Consider the following 25137-nt stretch of genomic DNA (forward strand, 5'->3'; position numbering starts at 1 on the left):
AATAAAGATCTTTCACACCGTTTGTAGAAATGTTTCTAAGTAACTCATAGTTTGGAGGTTGTTGTGAATAGAATCTCAAAGTATTATTTATTTATTTAACTTTTCACTGTACTACTATCTAGGAGCTCTATTTCAATATTGCATAGAAACAGTGATACTTGAGGGATAGAAATTTGGTATAGGCTGAATATTTATGTCCCCCCGCCCCCATATTCATATGCAGAAATCTTCATGCCCAAAGTGATAGTATGAGGAGGTGGAGTGATTAGACCATGAGGGCAGGGCTCACATGAATAAGATTAATGCCTCTATCTAAGAGGCTTGAGAGAGCTCCCTCACCCCTTCCACCCTATGAGGACACAACAAGAAGCCTGAGACCTAGAAGACGGCCATCACTCGAACATGCCAACACCCTGATTTTGGACTTCCAACTCCCAAACTGTGAGAAATAAATTTCTGTTGTTTTATAAGGCACCCAGTCTGTGGTATTTTGTTATAGCAGCCTGAATGGGTAAGCCAGTCTGGTTAGATATAATCTCATTATTGATCTGATAAGGAAGGAAGTCCTCGAAAATAAATGGAAATAATAGTCATCTCAACAAATCCAGCTAAAGCAAAATAACTCCTGGAAAATGTTTTTCATTGGCTTTCCATTCTATCTAAAATTTCAGCATTTAGAGATTCTTTGGGGTTTAATTAAGATTAAAATGTATTATATATATGGAGAAGTAGCCGGTTTGGCTCAGTGGATAGAGCATCAACCTGTGGGCCGAAGGGTCCTGGGTTCAATTCTGGTCAAGGGCATGTACTGAAGTTATAGGCTCCTCCCTAGCCCAGCCCTGGCCGGGGTCCTGCAGGAGGCAACCAGTTGATTTGTTTCTCTCACATTGATATTTCTCTCTGTCTTTTTCTCTCTCTTTCACTCTCTCTAAAAATCAATAGAAAAATATCCTTGGGTGAGGATTAAAAAATATGGAGAATATAACTATTGAAGCACCTTAGTGATTTCTATCTTAGCAAAGTTTAATTTATATCAGATAATAAAAAAGGTTAATTTTGACTAAGGAAAAAATGAGCAAATAAAAATTTTTCTATCCTGAGTCATCCAGAGGAAACAAATCCAGGTACCAATTTTTTTCTTCTTACCCTCCAGATGACTCTGGATGGAGAATTTTGTGTTCTATAGGTCTGGCATGTGCAACTGATAGATCTTTGCAAGAACTACATTTTCCAAGCTGCCAAGCCATGTACACTGTATAATTTGTCTTGTAAGGGGGCTTTCCTTGAGCAATGGAAACAGATGTCTGTCTGAACTTTGCTTTGAAGAATGTGTAAACAGAACCTCTTGAATTATCAGGGAAAGTACAAGGTAAAGTAATATACGCATTTGAATATAGGAGCTGGTGCCAGCTTTGTACATATATTTCTCTCTGGAGTTCTTCTAAACATGATGCCCCTTCTCTATCTATTAGCATACTATTTTATAGTTTATAATAATAAAATTTACTGGTAATTTATTGAATTTAATGTAATATTTGTGTGTGTGTGTGTGTATAATACATAAATACATTTAAATTGAGTTTTGCGAATATTTTTAACACTATGAGTTGTATATGAATACTAGGGGCCCAGTGCAGGAACTTGTGCATCTTGAAAGGAACTGTGGGCTGCGAGGCTGCGGTGGGCACAGGGGCGGGTTTCGGCCCATCTTCCGCACCCCCAACTGGTCCCTCCCGTGGTGGCCCCCAGTCCTCTATCTGTTGGCAGCCCCACTCCTGCCTCTGCTCCCAGGTGCTGATGGTACCGGCCCCGCTCTTACAGGAGCAAAGAATTTTCATTAACCAGCAGAGGCTTGCCCCATTGACAGCGACCGGCACCCCGCCTTGGTCTGGTGCTCCGCTCACCTGCTCCACCATCCCACCACAACTGATGCCTGCCATGTTCTGTGTATGCCCCCTGGTGGTCAGCGCATGTCATAGCGACCAGTTGTTCGGTTGTTCCGCTGTTCAGTCTATTTGCATATTAGGGTTTTATATATATAGATGAGCATTAGTGGTAGTAAGTTATCATAGTTAAAGATCTTGCAGCTCATAGCTTCTTTTATTGGGTGAAATATATGAGTAAAGATAAGGTAGTAAATGGATTGAGGTTAAGATGAGTGGCAGTTTGGGCACCAGAAGCTCCCATATTTTAGTTCTATGCTAGGATTTATTAACAATAAAATTACAGCCAGGTTTGCAAATTGTTTTTTGTAATACCCAATCCAATTTTTCCTTGATGAGGCAGAAGACTATTTTAATCAGAAAAAAAAATGGTTGCCTGGAAAATATCAAGTAGAAGTAATGGATGCCCATTTTACTGGTCATCATTATTTAACAACACTTGTTCTAACATATAAAAGGCATGATTTTATAGTGCAATGAGCCTAAACAATTAACTTCTCAGTTGACTTCTGAGACAACAGCAGCCCGAGTCCTCAGGGCTCCATGTCACCCCAGGCATATTTGTGAACATGGAAATAATTTCAACCTTTTTGCCAGAGCTCCACAAAGAAAAATGCAAAAAGAAGCCAGGTCACCTCAGAAATCAACCACAGGCTGCCAGGGGTTTATACCTTCCTTCTGTCCCAATGACTTTTGAAGAAGAGAAGAGGATAGAGTGAGGAAAAGCGGATTATTTCCTAATACCAACTTTCTTGGGCAATAAAGATAATAAATTGCATCACAGACCTTTACAAATGAATAAAAATATGTCTTAGAATGAGCTCTACCACAGAATAACTGTGTGTTATGACCAGTTCATTTCACAACTCATGTTCTCATCATGGATCATATTAATAGACCAGGGTTCTCCATGAATCTCAGGTGCATAAAACATCAGTAGAGAGAAAGCACGTCACCACTGCTGACCTCAGGACCTAATAGAAAATCTAGGTTTGATGAACTCTATACCATCTATTTTTTAATCCCTTTGGCAATATGCAACACTTTAAAATGTGATGTTAAATAACAAGAAAAAAATTAAGTAATATTATGGTATTATTGGAGTAGTTTGCACCCTGCCAGACACATGTGCATCATTTATGTGCACATCACTAATTTGACCTACTGCTAGGGAGATATTGCATTTATTTCATACACCAAAGGGTTTTGCTTTTCCCAGATTGTAACCTGATATTATGAAGATTGCCAGGACTGAGATACAAGCCTGAGTCTTCCAGAGCTTCCTGTTTTCCTGAATGTTTGCTGAAGTAACAAACAAACAAACAAACAAACAGGATATATTCATGCTGCTAGATTCTTTGAAAGAAACTGTGAACAATTTCACCACCAAACATTTTCCTGTCTGCTGATGAATGGATTTCTAATAGTTATTATTGTTCCAGATGAGCAGAGTTCCATGATTCTAGAAAATTCCATAAAGCCTAGTTGTATTGTGTTACACTTAGCATCAAACATATCCAGTGACTCAGAAAGAGATGAAGAGTGTGCTGAAGTTGTAACATGGCTGTTTCTAAGCTCACATGGGGTAAGACTCCCTGATCATCCTTCAATACAATCTCCTATTTCCTGAATGGAGATAATGCCTTTGGCAAGTGAAATTCATACCGGAACAGGCTCTGGTGGATCGTATTTGCCACTGGAGGGAATTTTCATAATGATTGTGGTATTAGCTATGGCCAATGAGGCTGGAAGTTTAATAATGGTTCTAAAAATTTTGAATTGCTCTATTAGACCTTTATCTCTCCATCCCTTAATTCTATGCATTTCTATTATTCATCAACTACCTATTGACTGCCAATCATGTAGCAGTCACTATTGTAGATGCCAGAGGTAGAAATATCATTGAACAAGACAGATAAAGTTAGTGCCCTCAAGGCACTTCCAATTCATATGAGACAAAAAAGGACACTAACAAATAAATGCATGTTTTTTTTTGTTAGGTGATAAATGCTATAAAGAATAAAGCAGCGAAAGGTATAGGCAGTGGTGGAGAGAATGGTATTTTATATTTGTGGGCAGGGACATTCCTTCTGGTAAGGAGATGTATGAGCAGAGATCAGGATGGAATTGGGGAGAAACCGCAAAGGTATCTGGGACATGAACACTCGAAGAAGAGGGAACAGCAGGGCAAATGTCATATGAGTTGCTTTGTGAGTTTGTTTTTGAAATGTGGCTGAGAATGAGAGGAAAACTAGGAAATAAGATTTAGAGAGGCAGCTGAGGGCCACGTAGTCTCTAGAAAGTGGATTTTCCCTGTTTGACATGGGAAGGAATCAGTATGTTTGGAGATGCTCCTGAGATGATCCTTTAAAAAGATGACTGACTGACGTGTGGAGACTAGAACATCTAGAGCCAGGAGGCAAACCAGAGGGACCAGACTGATGGGTGAATTCAAACTTTCCACTACTTTGGGAGGTATTTCTGAACTACTAAGTGGGAGAGCAAGTGTTCAGCCTTCAAGTTCCTGCTGCCACCTCTGAGAGAAACAAATTTCAAAATGCTAGCACCTTGATCTCCCTTCGTGAAGATCTGCTTTTAAGTACAAGGGATCAGATACCAAGATCTGAGCATTTTCAGAGCTAGTGTTCAAACACCTCGGCATATGCTTCAGCACGAGCATCCAGCAATCTCCGCATCTTGGCCCCCACTGTTCTTCTTTGAAGTTTCATATTTTGTGTGCTGCGGGCACAGGGGGTTAGAGTGTAAAACCACACCGCCCACGGGAGAGCCCATCCAGAATGACACATGAGAGCTTCCAGTTGTAAGTCCAAGTGAAAGACTAGAAAATGCTCTGTTTGATCATCTGAAGCAACTATGTTTTTTTAAACCACGAAGTCAGCTAATTCCTCAGATTTTCTATAAATTATTTCACTTAGTGTCTCTTTGGACTACCAAAGTTCTGATAGTAAAGTGATGCTCAATTTACTCCAAAGTCAACAAAATATTCCTGTTTAGAATAATGTGGAGAATGATTTCCTTCTGAGCACAATCATAGAAATAATTTTAAAATAGAGCTATTTTGAAACTACAAGTTATACCATAATTTTAATTTCTAAAATATACTTATGAAGTGCCAATTTATAGAACTAAGATCTTTATAGTGTCAGAAAAAAAAAACACCTACATATATCAAAGGAGATGCTGTGTAACTTTAATCTTTACTCTGTGTAATAGGTTTTTTCCTAAAGGAGATATATAATTTATAATTTTCCTGGTTATTAAAAATAACAGTGAGGATTTAAGTTTTCTAAGTATATTCTAACCTAACAGAGATATTTGCAAAGAAGGACAAAATGTTTGGAGCCACTGATTATATATATACTAGAGGCCTAATGAACGAAATTCATGCAAGAGTAAGCCTTCCTTCCCCTGGCTGCCAGCACTGGCTTCCCTCTGGCCTCCTGACAGCACTGGCTTCCCTCTGGCCTCCCGCCAGCACCTGGGACCCGGGTTTCGCTCCGGCTGCCAGCAGGCACATGGGACCCAGGCTGGCTTGCTGACTTTCCTCCAGCCCCGGCTTCATCCAGAAGAACATCTGGAATGACGTCCAATCTAATTAGTGTGTTACCCTTTTATTATCATTATATATATACTAGAGGCCCGGTGCAAAAAAATTTGTGCACTCGGGATGGTCCCTCAGCCCGGCCTGTGCACTCTTGTAGTCTGGGACCCCTCGGGGGATGTCCACCTGCTGGCTTAGGCCCGCTCCCCGGGGGATCGGGACTAAGCTGGAAGTCAGACATCTCTCTGGCAGCCCCGGAGCCCTCGGGGGATGTCAACTTGCCAGCGGGGAGCAGGCCTAAGCTGCAGTCGGACATCCTTAGCGCTGCTGAGGAGGTAGGAGAGGCGGGCAGCCATCAGCCTGGCTTGTGGCTGAGCAAAGCTCTCCCTGTGGGAGCACACTGACCACCAGGGAGCAGCTCCTGCATTGAGCGTCTGCCCCCTGGTGGTCAGTGTGTGTCATAGTGACCAGTCATTCCCAGTCTTTCTGCTGTTAGGGTCAATTTGCATAATACCCTTTTATGTATGGGATAGAGGCCTGGTGCACAGGTGGGGGCCGGCAGGTTTGCCCTGAAGGGTGTCCCGGATCAGGATGGGGGTCCTGCTGGGGTGGCTGGCCAGCCTGGATGAGGGGCTGAGGGCCGTTTTCAGGCTGGTCAAGCCCCCCAGTGGGGACCCTCACCCCATGGTAGTGTGGCCAGCCTGGGTGAGGGGCTGATGGCCATTTTCAGGCTGGCCATGCTCCCGGTGACCCAAGCTCCCAGCTTCTCCTTTTTTTCTTTTTTTTTTCCAGCAGGTATCTGGCATTTATTTATCTTTTATAATTGAAACTTTGTAGCCTTGAGTGGAGACCAGTGCTAGCCAGGGCAGGAGGGAAGCTTGGCTTCCTCCATCGCCAAGGGCAAACCAAGCCTCCTGCTTGCTCCAGCTCTGTGGCCACTGCCATCTTTGTGATGGAGTGACAGAGTGATGGTTAATTTGCATATTACTATTTTATTAGATAAGATATATATGTATATATATATATATATATATATATATATATATATGAAATATATAAATAGATAATTACATTGGCCTACTGCTGAATAATCTTGATAGTCATTTTCATTATATAGAGGTATTCATTTTTAGAAATGCATAATCACATGTTGTCATTTTGATAGTCAAAATATTATTTTGATACTATATTGGTAATTTCATGTTTTACATTGAATGTGATTCAGGTACTTTACATCAGAGATTCTTGTAGCGCAAAGCACAGTCCAAAATTATAGATCAACATCATGGATAATTTGTATCAGTAGATTTTGAAAGTGTGATTGATTAGATAACATTACTAAAATGTAAAAGAGATGAGAATATTCTCTTTTATCTGAATCCAGCTGGTAAAAATCCATAATTTTTTACCATTAGAGAAGATATTTGCCAAGCGAAAGTGATTCTACCAAAATTTTATGGTGTTCAAAAACAGCTTTAAATGGGTGGCATTTTAGCTATTTTCAAAGATTCAGAAATACTTGTAAACAACATGGCACACGACATGAAAAGTTTGGGTTCCAAAATGCCTGTAGGGGGTTGTTTTTTTTTTTGACTACAGAGAATATGAACCTCACCAGTAGTAGTGCTTTAGGCAAAATAGCATTGTGACCTGCTGCAGGCTTGATCACAGTTTCTGTTCTATATTTACCAGTGCAAAGGTAATATAAAATAATAAAGTTTAAAAATTATTTTAAAACACAGATATCTGAAGCCCTAGAAAGCTTTATTTAATTGGTATGAAGTGAGGTCTTGGAATTCATATCTCTTTAAAGAATCTTAGGCAATTGTAATTGGAATAAAGGTTGGAAATTACTACAGCATTGCTCCATCTCAAAAAAATGTTTCTCTTCCAATCAAACCCATCACATGTGCCAATATGTGAACAGAATAATCATTTAGTAGTTGATAAATGTACTAAAATGAACTTCCATGAAATTAGTCACTTGGAAAGACATTACAGATTTTTTTCCAGGATAATTGGACTTAAAGCAACAAAAACAAAAAATTCACAGTATCAACTCAGGGCCCATATGTGAGATAAAGTGGTATGTATGGATTTTAAATAATCAGTTTGATTCTTTAAATTTTATACTTTTTAATGAGCACTCCTGTGAGAAGATTATATATGAGTAATTATTATTTTAAGTTAAAATTATAAAATGAAATATTGCTTATATTACTCCGAATATATATCAAGATATTCACTGAGTTTCTACTTTGCCACATGCTGCTTTAGGCAATAAGGTTATAAAGATAAAAACAGCCCCATAAAAATCTCTTCCATAATAGCATCTACATTTCAATGGAGAAGATGGACAAGAGACAAATGAACAAAATAAAGTAGCTCACTTTAAAATCATGACCTCTATCAAGCGCTTAATGCTGAGCCACAGTCATACTACATTTACGTTTTCCATTTACTCTCCAATTCTCCTAAAGTGCTATTTTATTTTTTTCCTTTCTTCTCAACCTCCGACAGCCTTACCCTTCCCTTACTATGCTCTGATGTTTGCTTTCCAGGCCATTGTGAATATGAATGCTATCCGAAGGGAGTTTTTACATTTGTACCAACATGACTGCATCTGCACTCCTCATTATATCCCCTTCCTGGTTTAACTGTCCCTGATGTTCATTGTGTATCAAATTTCATCTTCTTCCCCCTTCTCAGAGTTATCTCTCCAGCAACAACAATTCCCCCCCCTACTGCCTCTTTCCCAGCAAAGTATAAATAATCTGTGATGTATTGGATCTCGTAAAACAAAAACAATACCTCTCTTAGTGTGACCAACTATCATCTCTGTCCTGAGTAAAAAAGTTTTTCACCCTACCTGAGGTTACATTTCTCTTTAGGTACCATCCCAGTTCCTTGTTACAGCAAAATTTATTGAGCTTTCAATATTTACACACTCTAATCCTTTCTCTTTAAAAAAAATTATTGGGGTGACACTGGTTAACAAAATTATATAGGTTTCAGGTGCACTATTCTGCAACACATCAGCTGTACACTGTATTGGGTGTTCACCACCCTAATTCAAGTATCCTTTAGTCACCACACCATTTATCCCCCCTCTCCCCTCCTTTACCTCCCCCACTTGCCTCCTCTCAGCAATCACCACACTGATGTATGCATCCATTATTGTTTTCTTTGTTTTCTTTTTTGCTCAGTCCCGCCACCCCCCTAACCCAACCCCTCAACACCCCAACATCCCGACAGCTGTCAGCCTACTCTCTATGTATGAGTCTGTCTCCATTTTTGTTGTTAATTAATTTTGTTCATTAGATTCCACATATGAGTGAAATCATGTGGCATTTGTCTTTCTCTGACTGGTTTATTTCACTTGGCATAATGCTCTCCAGGTTGATCCATGCTATCACACAGGGTAAGATTTCCTTTTTTATTTAATGGCTATACACACTCTAATTATCTTCCTTTCATCCTAAGTTGTATACAGGCTTTCATCCCAACTACTTTACTGGAAATGCTCTTATCAAAGTCAACAACGATGTCTGTGATGCTAAACCCATTGGTCAGTTTATTCTCATCATCGAATTTGATCTGTCAATTGCATTTGAGGCAGTTTGATCATTCTTCCTTTTGAAACACTTTCTTCATTTGACTTCCAGACAACTGACTTCTTTGGCCTTCTTCTGGTCATTGTCTCACACTTCTTTTACGTTTGCTTATTTTCCAGTCTACTAAAATAGGAGTTTCCTAAGACTCAGTCCTCAGGCCTCTTCTTTCGTTTATGACCCATCATCAATGCTAGCATACAAATGTGAGAGAAATAATAAGGAAGAGCTCATGGAAGACATTGAATGCTCTACTTCAATGTGTAAATTAAGATATGGTTAAATTCATTATATCCCAGTTACTGTGTAAGGTTTTAGGGATATGTTATATACAAAATAAACATGGGCTATATAATTTTAGTTCTGTTAAAAGGCTCACACATGAGTTAACAACATTTCAAATATTTCAAAAAATATTTGTTTGGAAAAAATATGCAGCCCAGACTGAATCTTTGAAAGACTTAAGGATGACTTTAAAGTATATCAAAAGAGTGCATAAATATAATAATAAGTAATATAGAGATAAATACATGCATATAATTAAGATGTGAAATCAGGTGAGTGATGAAACAAATGACATTCATTAAATTAACCATCAGAGAGTACAAAATAACACCAAGAATAACTTATTTGTTATTGATGTTTACATTTTAAATCCTTTTATGAAGAATCTAGAGAGAAACTAGCATTCCAAACACAATAGCTACTTTCAGAAAAACTTGAACGATCAGGTTTTCATAACCAGCAGAGATATATGCAATTGTAGTGCTATTAAAAACAAGCAAATAATGTAGATTTGTTCATTCACCATCTATTTCTTCCCTCTTCTTGCTTGCTTTTCTCTACTTGAAGGTTGGTGAACTAAGTAAAACAAAATATAAACTATATATCTCAGTTTCTATTGCAGCTGGGTTTGCCATGACTTTATTACTTAATTTTGGTGAATGAGATGGAGGGAGTTAGTGCTATTTCTTCAGCTTGGAACAAATACAATACTTTGTGATGCAGAATCTGGTCCTAGGGATGCCAGACCAGGAAGATACAAGGAACCTGGCACTGTTGAGCGTCATTGACTGACTGATCCAATAGACTTTCTGTTCCTTGAGATACATAAATGCCTTGGTCAGAACACTGTTAGATGCAGTCTAACAGAAATCCTGTTAGATGCAAAGGTAATGTTTCTCTTACATCTAATAGGGTTGTAGTAAAATAGATCATTTTACGTATTTTCAGAATAGAACAAAGTTAAAAAAGTTCTCATTGCTATTGTTTGTATTAAAAATAGAATCTCTAAATAAATCACACAAAGACACACACACACACACACACATACAGAAGTACTTAAAAATGAGAAACAATACAGCAAAAATTGTGGGAAACAGGACAGTTAATTTGATGCAGAAAAGTGTGGGATGATGCTCAAAGGAAATTTCTATTTAAATTATGTGCAAAGTTTGGTGGACTCTGATGCAATATTAAATTTTTAGGTGAACAAATTAAGTGATAGTTTAGAAAATTTAGTAGCAGTGTTTATAAAGAAGAAATCAGATAGTGGGTAGTGAATAGGGCATAAGTAATATAAAAATCAATATTTTTAGAATACTCTTATAATGCTATTTTATAAATTAATGATATACAATTTACTTTGAATGCTGACTGAGGATTAATCTGTATGTGATAGGAAACACTACAAGTTGTTCATTGGTGGAGATCATTTTAATTGCAACTATTTATAGTCTTGTGTGTGTTCTTGTGTCCATCTGTTTTTGTATTTGTGCTTTGATGCTTGATGTACTTGGGATAGATATCTTCTCAAGAGGCAGCACAGTCTAGTGGTTAATAGTCATGCCTTTGGGCACAGACAGCCTGAACTGGCCTCCCAGCTCTGGCACTGACTTACTGTGTAGCCCTGGGCAATGGTTTAAACTCCCTAAATCTCAGCTTTCTTGTAAGAAAAATGAGAATAATAACTTCATCAATGGGTTATTGCCTGAATATTAAGTAAAATATTACATGTAAAGTATTTAACACAGTGCAAAAATGCAGTAAGTACTTGGTAAACATGGGCTGTTATTATATTAATGACCCAAAGAAAACATTGAGAATTCATTTAAATTTTTCTATGCTCTCATTGATTTTATTATCTTTTCCTCTCATGTACAAACTTTACTTTGATTTATTTAAAATTTCAACATTTGGGGAATACATTTTGAAAACTCAAAAATTACTTGAGTTTGAGATTTATTAATGGCAAAGAATATGTTTTTGCTACATCTCAGGTTTTTTTTTTTTTAAATTCCATTATTCCAAAATGTCAATTAACAGGAGTATTGAGTCTTATGGGTATTTGTCACTCTCTGGAACAGAGATCCTTTTAGGAGTGTCAAAGTGTGGGGCAATCCAGTCCAAAACAGGCAAGGACAGTATCTTTTTGAAGTAGTTGGCAGTGATTCCTGGCTAAAACAAGGCACCAGCAGGAATTAATCTTGTCTGGTATTGGAGCCCATGCAGGATTGGATTCATGAGAAAGCATTAGCTGATAAAACAGTGTCCTGGTTCATGCTGTTCAGATATTTATCAGTGAGTAGGATTATAGAAAAGGCAGTGAATCAGAAAAATTAGCTTCTTTCCTCTCAGCGACTCTATGTCACAATCCATTGCTGTTATTTAAAAATGGAAAATAAATAACATATTGTGGTATTCATTTCACAAAATATTTGTGTATCAAAGCATCATGTTATGCACTTTATCTTACATATGTTATATGTTGATAACATTTCAATAAAGCTGGGATAAATGGAAGAAAAGAAGAAAGAGAAACATTATTTGGCTGCCTTCTTCTACCTCTGCACAGACAAGAAGCATTGAAGTTTTACCATTTTATTTTCTCCCAATTTTCCCTTTCCTTAAAAAAATATGTTTTTATTGATTTTAGAGAGAGTGGCAGTGAGAGAGAGGTAGAAACATCGATGAGAGAGAAAGATCAACATCCATCAGCTGCCTCCTGCATACCCCCAACTGGGGATTGAGACCACATCCCAGGCATGTGCTCTGATCAGGAATCGAACCCATAATCTCCTGGTGCATGGATCAATACTCAACCAATGAACTACACAGGCTGGGCCAATTTTTGTTTTATGGTTAGAAGTTGACCCTGAATTACAAAACATATTTATATAAAGTGGTTGCTAGATAGAATAATTTTGTATACTTGAGAAAAATAACATGGACGGTTCAAAAAACTTAAATGAATTCAGGAACTCTCACCCCTCACATATACAAAAGTCTGTAATATTTTTGTTATAGTTTTATGTATTTGTTTTCTTAATTGAATAATGAACAAAGATTGAACAACAGTTCATATATCGAGGTCTTAAGAATATACTAAAAATCGCTTGTATTTAAAATTTTGATACTATATATTGGCCATCTAATTGATTTGGTAATCTTTTGCTGTTTATGACAATACATATACAAATCCTAAAATAATTCTTTAAGATAAGTTTTGCTAAATTCTGCCAAATTTAGGAGGATGTACTCTAGTTTTTTGTAAGCTTCTCTAAAATTAGCTTCATATCTACTATGTGCCAAATCTGACTCTAGTTGTTTTCACACATACACTTTATCTCTTGTTCCATTAATTACTCAGTTTCTCCATTGCATTTTTTATCTGCCTGAGTCTGTCTTGTTTTCCTATCCCTTTCAAAAAAATAGACTTTAATTTTAGAACAGTTTTATATTCACAGCAAAATTGAACAGAAAGTAAAGAGTGCCCATATATTCCCATATAGATTTTCTCCTATGTTATTTTCTAGAAGTTTTATAATTTTGTGCGTAACATTTAGGCCTACGATCTATTTTGGGTTACTTTCTTAAAAAGTATATTTAGATATGTTTTGTTTTGTTTTGTTTGTTTTTTGTGGATGTCCCATTGTTTCAGCACCATGTGCTGAAAAAATAATTCTTTTATACATACACATATGCTCAGTTTTACCTTAGCTAAACAAAATACTTGTAAATGGCCTGTTATTTTCTCAAACTCTAGCCAAAGTTATTTAAAAAAAAAGAGTTGGTGCTTTCAATCTCCACTTCTACACACTCCTTTGATAATCCCTGAAATCTGTCTCACAAGCTCTTCACTCCACTGAAATAATTACTGGAAGGTAAGGGTTGTTCAGGAATTCTGAGACACAGAATTCCTAGGTGAGCTTTTGTTCTTTGTTTTCTTTGCTGGCTTTTCTTCCTCTCTTTCACCCCCATGGGAGTTCCACAAAATTCTGTTTGCATCTATTCTCTCCCTTCTCTCTATTATGTCTGAATTTCATTGGGCTTTAATGAATTTAAAACTCATTCCAATAACCATGGCCCTTCTTTTCCTGTCCCACATCTATAGGCACAGTGGAACTTATCCCCCTGGATAATATAGTAAAATGTTGTACTTAATAATAGTGGGGGGGAAAAGGTCATTATTTTCTTCGGATGCGAACTTCCACTTGATTTCCCCATTAGCATAAATTGCACAATCATGTGCTCAAACTCCCAGGATTGAAATACCACGTTTTGCTTTTCCTTCCCCCCATTTTGTCTGTTGCTAAGTCTTGTAAGTCACGCAGTTTTATTTCCACAATGTGTCTTTTTATCTATCGCTTTGTCCCAATTAATGGAAGTAGAATTATGTTGTTGTAAATATCTATAAGAATTCTCATAAAATAAAATAGTTCACAAACAGTACTTATTATAACAATGTAGGACAAAGTGACACTAATACACAGGAGTGTAAATTATGATCTCACTAAACAGTTCTGGGTAAATTGAATATTTATATGAAAAAAAAATCACCCCTTCACACAGTTCACAAAAACTAATTTCGGATGGATCTAGATGTAACAGTTTTAACTGGAAACAACAAGGTTTCCAGTATAGTTGAAGAAGAAAGATATTTTCAAGTAGAACACAAAAAGTGCTACCATAAAGGGAAAAATTAATATGTTAGACAACATTAAAATTTAAAACTTTTGTTCATTAAATGTCTCCATCAAGAGTGAAAGCCTTAGATTGGGAGAAGATATTAGCAATACATATAACCAACAAATGACATATTGCAAACATACAAAGAATGTAAATCAATAACAAAGAACAGAAAAGCCATTTTTAAAAATGGGTAAAATACAGTTTCATAAAAGATCATATTCAAATGGCTGAAAACAGAGGAAAATAGACTCAATGTGATTTTTTTTAAATCAGGGAAGCACAAAAATAAAATCCCAGTTTCACTTTTGCACATCTACCAAAAAGCTAAAATGACAAAGCAGGTAAGTGTTGCTGGACATGTGGACTAACTAGAATCAAAAGTAGTGTTTGCACCAATGAAAATGGTGCAATTAGTAACCCACTTTGGAAAATACCTTTTTCAGTATTCAAGCTAAATATAATTGTATCTGAAGCATTCATGGGAAGGAAAGTGAGATTATGGTTTGAGTTCCTTTTTATAATGTCATGTTCTTTTTTCTTCACCTCTCTCTCTCTTTTTTTTTTATTTCTCCTCTAATTCAATGTTCTGACCACCCCCCATCCCCCATCCCCACTCACCTCCTTCTTCAGAGACACTTCCCATATTTTTGGGCTGACAGACCCCTGTTAAGCTCATACATTATCTGCAGGTTTGCATCCTGCTTAAACCAGTGTGGTTCAATAAAACTTTCTGTGATAATGATAATGTCCCCTGTTGTCCAACAGAGTAGATACTAGTCATACATTTGAACACTTGAAATATGACTAGAATGACTGAGGAATCAAAATTTTAATTTTACTGTATTTTAATAAATTTACATTTTGCAATATAATTAATATACAATAAACTGTGAATACGTAATGTGTGCAATTAGACAAATTTGGATGTATGCTTATATCAGTAAAGCCATTACCACAACCATGATAATGAACATACCTGTCAGTCTCTGAGAATTTTCTTGTGCCTCTGGTAGTCTTTTCCTCCTGTTCCTTTCCAGGATAGAAAAGCCTCTGCTTTGACTATAAGATTATCAAATTAGCAAGAATGTACTTGTGTGTAAGGTAAATTCACCATGGGCACTGAGAGTTGATAAAAGTTTTCTCCAGTTCATGGAGAACTAAGGGAAATCTATAATAGTGTGGATTTAAAAAAAAAGGGTTCTGGGGAAAGTAACCTCACAAGGTGATCTGATCATAAATTCTTAACTGGCAGGTCATGGTGGGTACTCGTATAACTTCAGTTTTAGCTTTACCTGAAACAAGCCCTGTCTGTTATTTCTGTGCATTTAGGTTAACACACCTTTGAAATAACCCTTGATACATATTTTTGAGTTTATTCTCCTATAATCTAATCACTGTCTTGCTTCTCCCACCTCCATGTAATCTTCCTTAAAATCCCTCCTTCATTTCAAATGCATAAAAGAAGCTGCAAAACTGTCATTATCCGGAGCATTTGAGATCTTGCTCCCTGGCATATGCCATCCGTTTGGCTCAAATAAACTCTTATAAAAATTCTCTACGGGTTTGGGTGTTTTTCACATCAACAATAGCAGGGAAGAATAATGATAGGAATCAAATCTGAAGAATATTTATATGAACATGTATTATATTAGTACCATAGATTATTAGGAAATAACATGAGAAGACAGGGTTAGAGTGATAGTTCTGTAAAATAAACATGAGATTGGGAAAGGAGGCCAGCACCTCATACTGGCTATAGAAGACAGACTCCTGATTTTCCTAGGACTGGCTCTGACTGTCGCACCTCCACATTGTTGTGGTCAAAATTAGAGATGTGCTTGTTGCTCATTATAACTGACAGTTATTACCACTGAGAAACATCTGTCATGATTTATTTTCCATGTGGTTCACTGCTGTGGTTTAGAGCTACTAATGAGGATGGAAACAATCAATGGACAAACAATTCATGGACAAGTTTGTTTGCCCTCTTAACTTTCTGTGCTCCTCTAGAATCAACTACAAGATAGTTGATTCCCATTAGGGATTCCCTGTCTATTGACAATGCAAGGATTTAATAGACACATGCCAGGTAAAGCTTCAAGAGTTCATAATATTGATAGCCATTTTACATCCCATAATGAAGTGGGAGTAAAGGGAGTTCGGTTTAACTTTTCATTATCTCAAGGAAAAGACACCAAAACATTCTAGTTGTCCTGGCTGTGAAATCTTTTTGAGTGCCTTGAAGCAGTAACAGCTTGTTTTTTGTTTGTTTAGTGTTTTTTTTTGTTATTGGGTTTTTTTTTGCTTCTGTTTTTTGTTATTTTCAAAAATATTGTATCAGTGTGAATAGGTGACATGGGATTTGTTGATATCATTGTCCCCAAGCAGTCTCACTGTTAGACCTTAATCATTTGTGTTCACCGCGCTTTGTCATATTGTTAGAATATTTTTCTACCTGTGCCCCTAGGAATGTAATTAAAAATGCTATTGCAACAGTAGAAAGAAAACAAAAATCATAAAAGCCCCTCACTTTATTTTATTTTGCTTCATTTTTTAAACCTGAGTTTCCATGTGTTGGTTGTTATTAAAATTTAATCCTTGATCTTTCTGTTGTTATGTTAGAGGGAAAAAGAAGTAAATGTAGATAGATTTGACTTTGGTAATTTCAATAACAATGAGTTTGTATATACCTCAAGTATACTTTCAGAAATGTATTATTTTAAAAGGTCTGTAGTGGTATCCCCCAAAAGAAATGTCTACCCAGAACCTCAGAATGTGATCATATTTTAAATAAGGACCTTTGCTGACATAATGAAGGTAACGATCTTGACATGAGATTATTTGGGATTAGGGTGAAACCTAAATCAAATGACAAGTGTCTTTATAGGAGACCAAGTAGGATAATATGGAGACACCAAGACAAAGCCATGTGAAGATGGAGACAGAGACCGGAGCTAAGCTGCCATAAGCCAAGCAACACCTGGGACTACCAGAAGCTAAAAGAGGCAGGGGAAGATTCTCCTCTAGAGCTTTCAGATGGAATGTGGCTTTGCCGACACTGTGATTTCAGATTTTAGCTCCAGAACTATGAGAGAATACATTTTGTTGTTTTCGGTCATCACCTTGTGGTTATTCATTTAGGTATCCCTATGAAACTAACATGGATTATATTAATGGAATGGGATGCTGCTACAAAAATACCTACAAATATGAAAATGCCTTGGAATTGGGTAATGGGTAGATGCTGGAAGTATTTGAGGCATCTGATAAAAAAGGCTTACATTGGCTTAAGTGACTGTTGGTAAACATACGGGCAATGAAGAGTGTTCTGGTAAGGGCTCAGAAGGAAATCAAGAGCGTGGAAGAGAAAGCTTCTATCATCTTAAAAGAATATAGTAATGAACAGAATGATGGTAGAAATATGAACATTGCAGATGCTTTTCATGAGATCTCAGAAGGAAATGAGGAACAGATTATTGCAAACTGGAGGTAAGGCAACCCTTGTTATATACAGGGTCAGAAAACCTGGCTAAATTGTACTATACTATTGGATGCAAAATATAGCTTGTAAGTAATAAACTTGGATATTTCACTGAAGAGCTTTCCAGCCTGGTTTTTGGTGTTTTTGTTGTTTGTTTATTTTCTCTCAACTTATTTTCATAAGAAGAGAGAGGAAAGATAAAAAAATTGTTAAGCAAAAAAGAACCATCTCTAATGATTTGGGAGATTCTTGGGCTATCCAGAGAGCAACGGATGCTAATGTTAGGAAATTCACTGTTGAAAAAGTGTGCCCTAGAGAGAGAAGGAACATTGTAGCTGGACAAACTTCTGATAAAGAGATGAGGTATGTGACTAATAGATCTAATTATCCATCTGAGCAGAGCCAGGAATAGAGCTGGGGTTTTCCAGGAAAGATCTGTAGAGACCTTTTTGTCTAGTGGTGGATTTCCATGACGTACATGGGAGGCTGGCAAGGCTTTTGGGAATGCTATATCAGCAGAAACACTGCCAACTTGGACCTAAAGGGACAGAGTCTGGATGAAATGAGAGGAGGTTGTAAGGTTCCCAGAATTCCAACAGTCAGGAAACAGGCTGATAGAGCTGCTCAGCTAAAAACATTTGTTATCTTTCAAGAAAAGAGAGAAAAGACTCTGAGGCAGAGCTTTGGGTGCAGAGACCAAAGCCAAGGGTCTACAGGCAGAGGCTGGAACAGTAGGTTCAGAGGCATAAAACACGAAACTGAGAGCCATAGAGGACAGGCAGGAGGCAATATCTATTTATGGAAACAATTGAACAAAATATGTAGGGAGACGATTTCCATATCGAGCATCTAAAATTATGAATAAATGTGTGCTAAAATTCTCTTTGTAAATCAAGCCAGATCCAGGACAATAAACAAGCTGTGAGGCTGCCATTTCCTCGAGGGCATCTGCCAATACATGGAGCCCAGATTTGAATGAATATACAGAGGGGACAGGAGAGAAATTTCTGGAGCTACTGAAAAGCTGAATCAGAGACACTGATATGCTAATATTAAATACTGAGTAAAATAGCAGAGTGGGGAAGCTCTACCCTGCAGTTGGAGATCTGATAACACTTGATTATTTTATCACAGAAATAAAAGAGAATATAAAAAGTGTAAAGAAGGAACAAGAAAAAATGTACAACAAAACAAATACACACAAAAAATAAAACAGGATTTCTAGAAATGATAAATATATTAAAATAATGAACAAGTTGAATATAGCTGGATAGAGAATTTAGAGTAATAGTGAACTTGGAAAAAGATCTAAGGAAGTTGCACAGACAGTAAGAAGGTAAATATTAAACATGGGTAAAGAGAGTTGCACGAACACTAGTGTGGCCAGAGCAAAGAGGGAAAAGAGCAGAAGATATGATTCAAGAGATGACCAAGGGCTAGAACACATGAGAGTAAAGGCTATTGTAAGGAATTTACTCTAGTAAAATTGGGAGCCATGGGAATGCTTGTAAAGTAATTTCTGCTATGAATGGTGCTTTTTCAGATATGATTCTATTCATAGAAACTGTGTAGGAGCCTGAGACATATTTAATTAATATAGGATGAAATTCTGTACAAGTAGCCCCCATCATTGTGTACAGAACATGCTAATAAATTAATAAATATTTTGTAAATGAAAGCGAGAAAAAGTATATGATGGCAAATTTTAGCTTAAAATGTCAATGGACAAGTAAAACATATTGTCCAAAGGACATGGAAAGCTTAATAAGAAATATTTGTGAGGCCATATTGGATGGCGGAATGACCACAGGAATTTGAGTAAGAGACCTGAGTCAGAATTTCCAAGCTTCCCTTGCCTACCTGCCTTACGTGGGTTTTGCTTGCTTCCCTTGTAAAATGGGAATAGCACTATATTAGGCAGATATTTATTGCAAAAATGCAATTAGGGTGAAGGGATTGAGAAAAAGAAAGAGAAAAAAACTCATGGATATAGGCAACAGTGTAGGCATTGCCGTAGGGAAGGTATAGAGGGGTAAATGGTATGGAAGGAGATTTGACTTGGGTGGTGAACACACAATACAGAATAAAGATCATGTGTTGTGAAATTGTGCACCTGAAACCTGTATACTTTTGTTAACTAATGTCACCCCAATAAATTCAGTAAAAAGGAACAAGAGACAATACAAAATCTGAATGGCTTACAATAAGCATATATTTCTCATTCATGGATCTGTAGGTCATCTGGGGAAATTTTCTTTCAGCTATAGGTTATGTTCAGGAGTGTTCTGTGTTTCTTATTCTGGATGCAGTCTTGAAGGGCATCCATTACTTGGAGTAATTCTTTTTATAGTGGAGGACAGAAGCTCTTCAAGGGGCCAGCTGAGAAACGTGACATCTAAGGCCTGAGAACTAGTACACCATCACTTCTGCCAACATTCATTTGGCCAGAGAAAGTCACAGTGCAAACCCAGTACAGGGTGAATTGGAGTTGGAGAAAGAATAAAAATAAAGAATAAACAAAAGACATATGGGTAATCCAGGAATAAACAATTAAGCCTTGAACTAAGATGGTAATGTCAATGAGGAAATTAGGCCCTACATGGATGAAACAGAATATTAAGCCTAAAAAAAATATGACAGCCTCAGTTACCTAGCAAGTTTTAGGTTAATGTGTTGTTGTAGAATCCAGTTGTTGGAAGAAGATCGTCAGCAATGTCATTCAAAAACAGAGAAATATATGAGAAGATACCATTCAGTTTGTTAAGGCATGTTTATTGGTCATTGGTGATCTTTACATGGATAGTTGTCTATTTTTGTGAGCTTTGTATAGGTTTATAAGACAGAAAAGAAGCTTTATTACCTAAAAAAGATGTTATACTGCTATCAACAAGTATAATATCTATAAGCTTTGCTTGGCTTTTACAAGTACCTGTCTTCAGTAGTGCTGATATCCACTAAGCAGCTACTGAAATCTCAGTTAATTTAGTAAAACTTCAATTAACTAGACTGCGTATGAAACAGGTTCTCTGATTAAGTTTACTTTCTCCTTAAATCAGAAGCCTCTTTTATTTTATTTCTGATTGTTGGCAATCTTCATAAAATACATATATCTACTTTCTTGTGAATGGAGGAAAATGAACATAATTTACCTTTCCTTTCAATTTGATGTGATGATGTACACATGTGGGATAGGCATTTGAGTAGAATGTGAATTCCACTTAGATCATCATTGAGATTGAAGAGATCTGATCACCTGGATTTTTGAGGTTGTTTTGAGAAACGGTAGGGTCAACATTTCAGAAAATTGATTTGCTAAATTGTATTGTGGCCATTATTTATTTTTATGCAATCTGTATTAAAGATCATTTTGTCTTTCTTTAAATCTCTGGGATACAACTTTTAATACACACAAAACAACATGACATTTTGTAAAGCAAATCACATTGGCATACTTTTCAAGTATTCACAAATGATGACAATCTTTCAAGAAGACTAAGAAATACGTCTCTTCACAAACAAATGTTCTTCATACCACTAGCTTCAGATACACTGTAGGAGCTCACCTTAAGGTGAACATTAAAGGTGGTATAGATGCGCTGAAGCAGCATCAGGCAGGCGACCACTGTTGCGATCTGTTCTGAATGACTCAGAGAACCCTGTGCGTGATTGCTTCCAAGTGAGCACTCGCTGGAGACAGACTGACCCCCTTCCTCATCTCCCTACACTCATATACCTTGCAAATGATCACCTCCTAAAGAAAATCCAGACTCAGGGTCTTAAACACTCCAGGGAATATTAAAATGTATTCTATTTTTCCCAACTATTCACTGGAGTTTTTGAATTCAAAAAAAACCAGTCAGTTTGAAGATTTTTATAAGGTCTCACAAAGGATATACCTAGACAGGAGAGAGTTGAAGCCAGTTAAACCTAATGAAACAAAGTAAAAGACACGAACTTTTCAGTGACTAAGTGGTACTACCAGAGGCCATTGGAACTAAGGGAGGTACTGACCATTAAAGACTGGAAGAAAAACTAGAAAGATTTTTGATTTATTGCTTCCTCTGAAGACAATGGAGGCAGGAGATGATTTATGCTTGGTTTTATTTATGGTCTTGAAAAAGAGAGATTCATTTGGTCAACATGATAAGTTTAAGTACAGCTTTTATGTAATGGGAATGACAAAAAAGTTTTAAATGCACCAATTGAACATCTAGAATGGAAATTAATTCTGCATCAAATCATAAATGCAGTGTACGTTGTTTGCTGGCTGAGGTTGAACAACTTAAATTCTCCTAAAAGCTCATGCAGTTTAATAAGTGTGTCTTCCTACATTCTATGTGGGAAGGAACGCAATATACACTGCACCCATTGATACCGCAAGTGTGTATTGGGAACAGACCTCTGCTTTTTTGTGAAATCAATTTGGCTTTCACCCTCTGCTCTCCTCCATGGGTTTGTCCTGCTGAGTTGCATTTTATTCCCTTCCTGCTCCACCTCCCCCCTTCATTCTCTCTGCTGCATTTCCCAAACTACGTGTGACCTCACTGTTTCTACTCAGAGATCTTACAGCCCTTTCACCTTTCAAAACTCAAATAGTCTCCCACACATACGAAGGCAGCAGAAACATGTTTTGAAATACTCTACAAAATAGAGTGATAACTCTCAAAATAAGAGATAAGTTAGCTTTGACAATGATGAGTACAATAACTTAACATTAACTAGACCCATGCAATGTCTTGTATAAATATCTAAAGTGATGCATTATAAATGTGTTTCCATTATAGCCCTGCCTGAAAATTAGATTTTTTTAAAATTTATCTTCCAAACATATTGACTTCTAGCTCTCTCACAAAAATGAAATTGAATTCACTATCTTGTGCTTGTTACCAAGGGCATGGAATTGGCAATATAGCATGATTAGTATTGATCCCGGGGGATAAGACTAACAGCGCTTCTGTTTGTAGAGAGAAAGAGAACTTTGTTTTCTTATCAATAAGTATCAGAAAGACGAACACATCCATGTCTTCAGACTCATGTTGCACTTTTTTCTCTATCACCTCTTCTCGGTGGAAATGTTGAATGAAACCTTGGTCTAGGTAAGGTTCTGTTATGGGACCTACCACTCCAATGCACTCTGATTATTAAGATTAATTCTCAAAAAAATAGAATGAGATTTTATCTATAGTAATACTATTGCTCTTAGAACAAAAAAAAACTGGTTTTGCTGAATGTTTTGGAGAATTTGAAATGTGCTTAACATTTATTTAAAGGCAACAATAAGACTAACACTGTGGTATTCCTGAGACTCAGAAACTCTAAAGCTATTAATATTAGGAAAGAGACAAAGGATAGTGTGCATTAAAAAATAGGATTTTAAAGCAATTTAATTTACTTTTGTCCCATGTACAAATATTTTGGATATTTTTCATGTGTTCATCTGGGATAGCCTTTGTGTTGCTGGTAGAATTTAACACACTACTTCACTGCTTTGATCTTTCTGAAACTATGATGCTGAAAAGATGGGCTAACTCTTTAAGAGGACAATATTTTAATACTTCCCATTCATGCTATAAGCTACTTTAAAATGAACCTTTTTTTCCCAGTCCTAAATTACACAGTATTATAGGGAATTTGAAGAAAAATTAGAGGATTTGAATTTTGTTGCATGAAGGATATAGAAAATGACACAAACAGCAAGATTTGAAGGTGTCTCCTTTTGATTCTGTTCAGACAAGAGAACATTAGGAACAGACAGTGGGAATCAAGATGCTACAAATAAATCAGAAAGACAAACTTTTAGGACTAAAAGACTTTCTGAAATGTTCTCTATAAAGCGCCAAAGAATAAATCAGTATGAACCTTCCAATACTGCTATAAACAGTCCATTTGCTGCTTAACGTCAAGTTCTTGTGCCCTGAGAGTGCTAGAGAGACACAGCAGAGTTTTCTGAACCATGAAATCTAGTAAGTTTTTGGCAAAAACAATGATTATGGTTGCCTTCCGTCTTTAAAATGCTTGCAGTCACTTGCAGCCTTGGTTTCTTTCCCCAGCAACACCGGGAAGCCACTGACTGACTTGTCACTTGACCTCAACATCCTCTTCATTGCCCAAAGCATTCACCGTTTCTCAGGTTATATCCTTTCTGGCTTCTCTTTAAAATGTATTGTGTTGTTCCTGTGTGAAAATCCATTTCCTTTGGAGACGGATTCTTGTGAATCACTTCTATGGGTTTTTCCTCTTGACATCCCCAGATTGTAGTTTATTCTTACGATTTTCCCACTTAGCTACTCTTTTTTTTTTTCTTAATAGTCTCTCTCTGCAGATCTTCTATTCATTCATTCATTCATTCATTCATTTTACCTCTTCTTTGTAGCTAACCTCTCATATAAGAAATAGTCTCCTTTCTGAATATCATTTTAATCTCCAAAATGGGTGCTTTGAAAGCAATGCCCTTACTAACTAATGTTATTGTTTTTTTCTTTAAAACTAGGGCCTCTTCCTTATAGTTTGAATTCTATTAAAGGCAGACTCTATTAGTCTGGTGTCTCATGATCAGCATTTCAGTCTCTTTAGTTCCAACGACAACACACATCCACTGTATTGCGTTGGGCTCCTAAGAAACAGAGCCTGAGGATAGAGCCTCCATGGTACGTTTAGTGCTCCCATGAGAAGGTGAAAAGGCCAGAGCCCTTTCTCTCTCCATGCCCACACCTCTAGGAAAGGCCAGGGGAGCCCCCAGTGAGGAGGCAGCTGTCTACACTCCAAAAGGAGGACCCCTCACCATAAAGCAAACCTGCTGGCTCCTTGTTCTTGGACTTCCCAGCCTCCAGATTGTGGAAACAAATGCCTGATGTGTCATCACCCAGCCTGTGGCATTTTGTTCTAGCAGCCCAAGCTGACTAGATAACCCCATTACCTCCTCACTGAAGCAGCCCTTGTGAGACTGTGCTTGTGGTCTATTAGCTGGGATCATGTAGAAAGAATTTTGCTAAGAATAAAATAATCTACAAGTGGGTCTAGTGACAGAAGTCATCTGATATTTTCTCAAACTTGTAATTAAATATTTAACGTTAATTAACTAAAAAATAAAAATCGAGCAATACCAATTTCCATGTAAACCACATGCTAAGGTTTTACATTTTATTCCTCCAAGATCTCACCACAATTGCATTAGTTTCTCGTTTCCCACCCCTGATTTGAAAATTTTCTCCAAAAAAAAGGTCAGAATTTATTGCATGGTACCTCTCAGTAGAGAAGTTGAAAGCGTGTCTTGATCTTTGTGGGGAATAACAAATGTAATAGAATTTGTTATTTCTACTTCAAACTGATGTTATTCAATATATACTTTATGGCATATTGTTATTATTCTGATATATTCCTCGTCTTTTATTATCTGATTTATATTTCATTCCCAAGTGTTTACATATAAGCGTCTTAATATTTCCTGAATTAATGCATGAATGAATGAATGAATGAGGAATATTTTTCTCATTTCAGCTCAAATCACCACAGTTGAAAGTTAGATCCCAGATGAAACTTAATTACATTACAGTTGAATTTGTTAAAATA

This window comes from Myotis lucifugus, unplaced genomic scaffold, assembly GCF_000147115.1.
Source record: "Myotis lucifugus unplaced genomic scaffold, Myoluc2.0 scaffold_3, whole genome shotgun sequence".
Lineage (NCBI taxonomy): Eukaryota > Metazoa > Chordata > Mammalia > Chiroptera > Vespertilionidae > Myotis > Myotis lucifugus.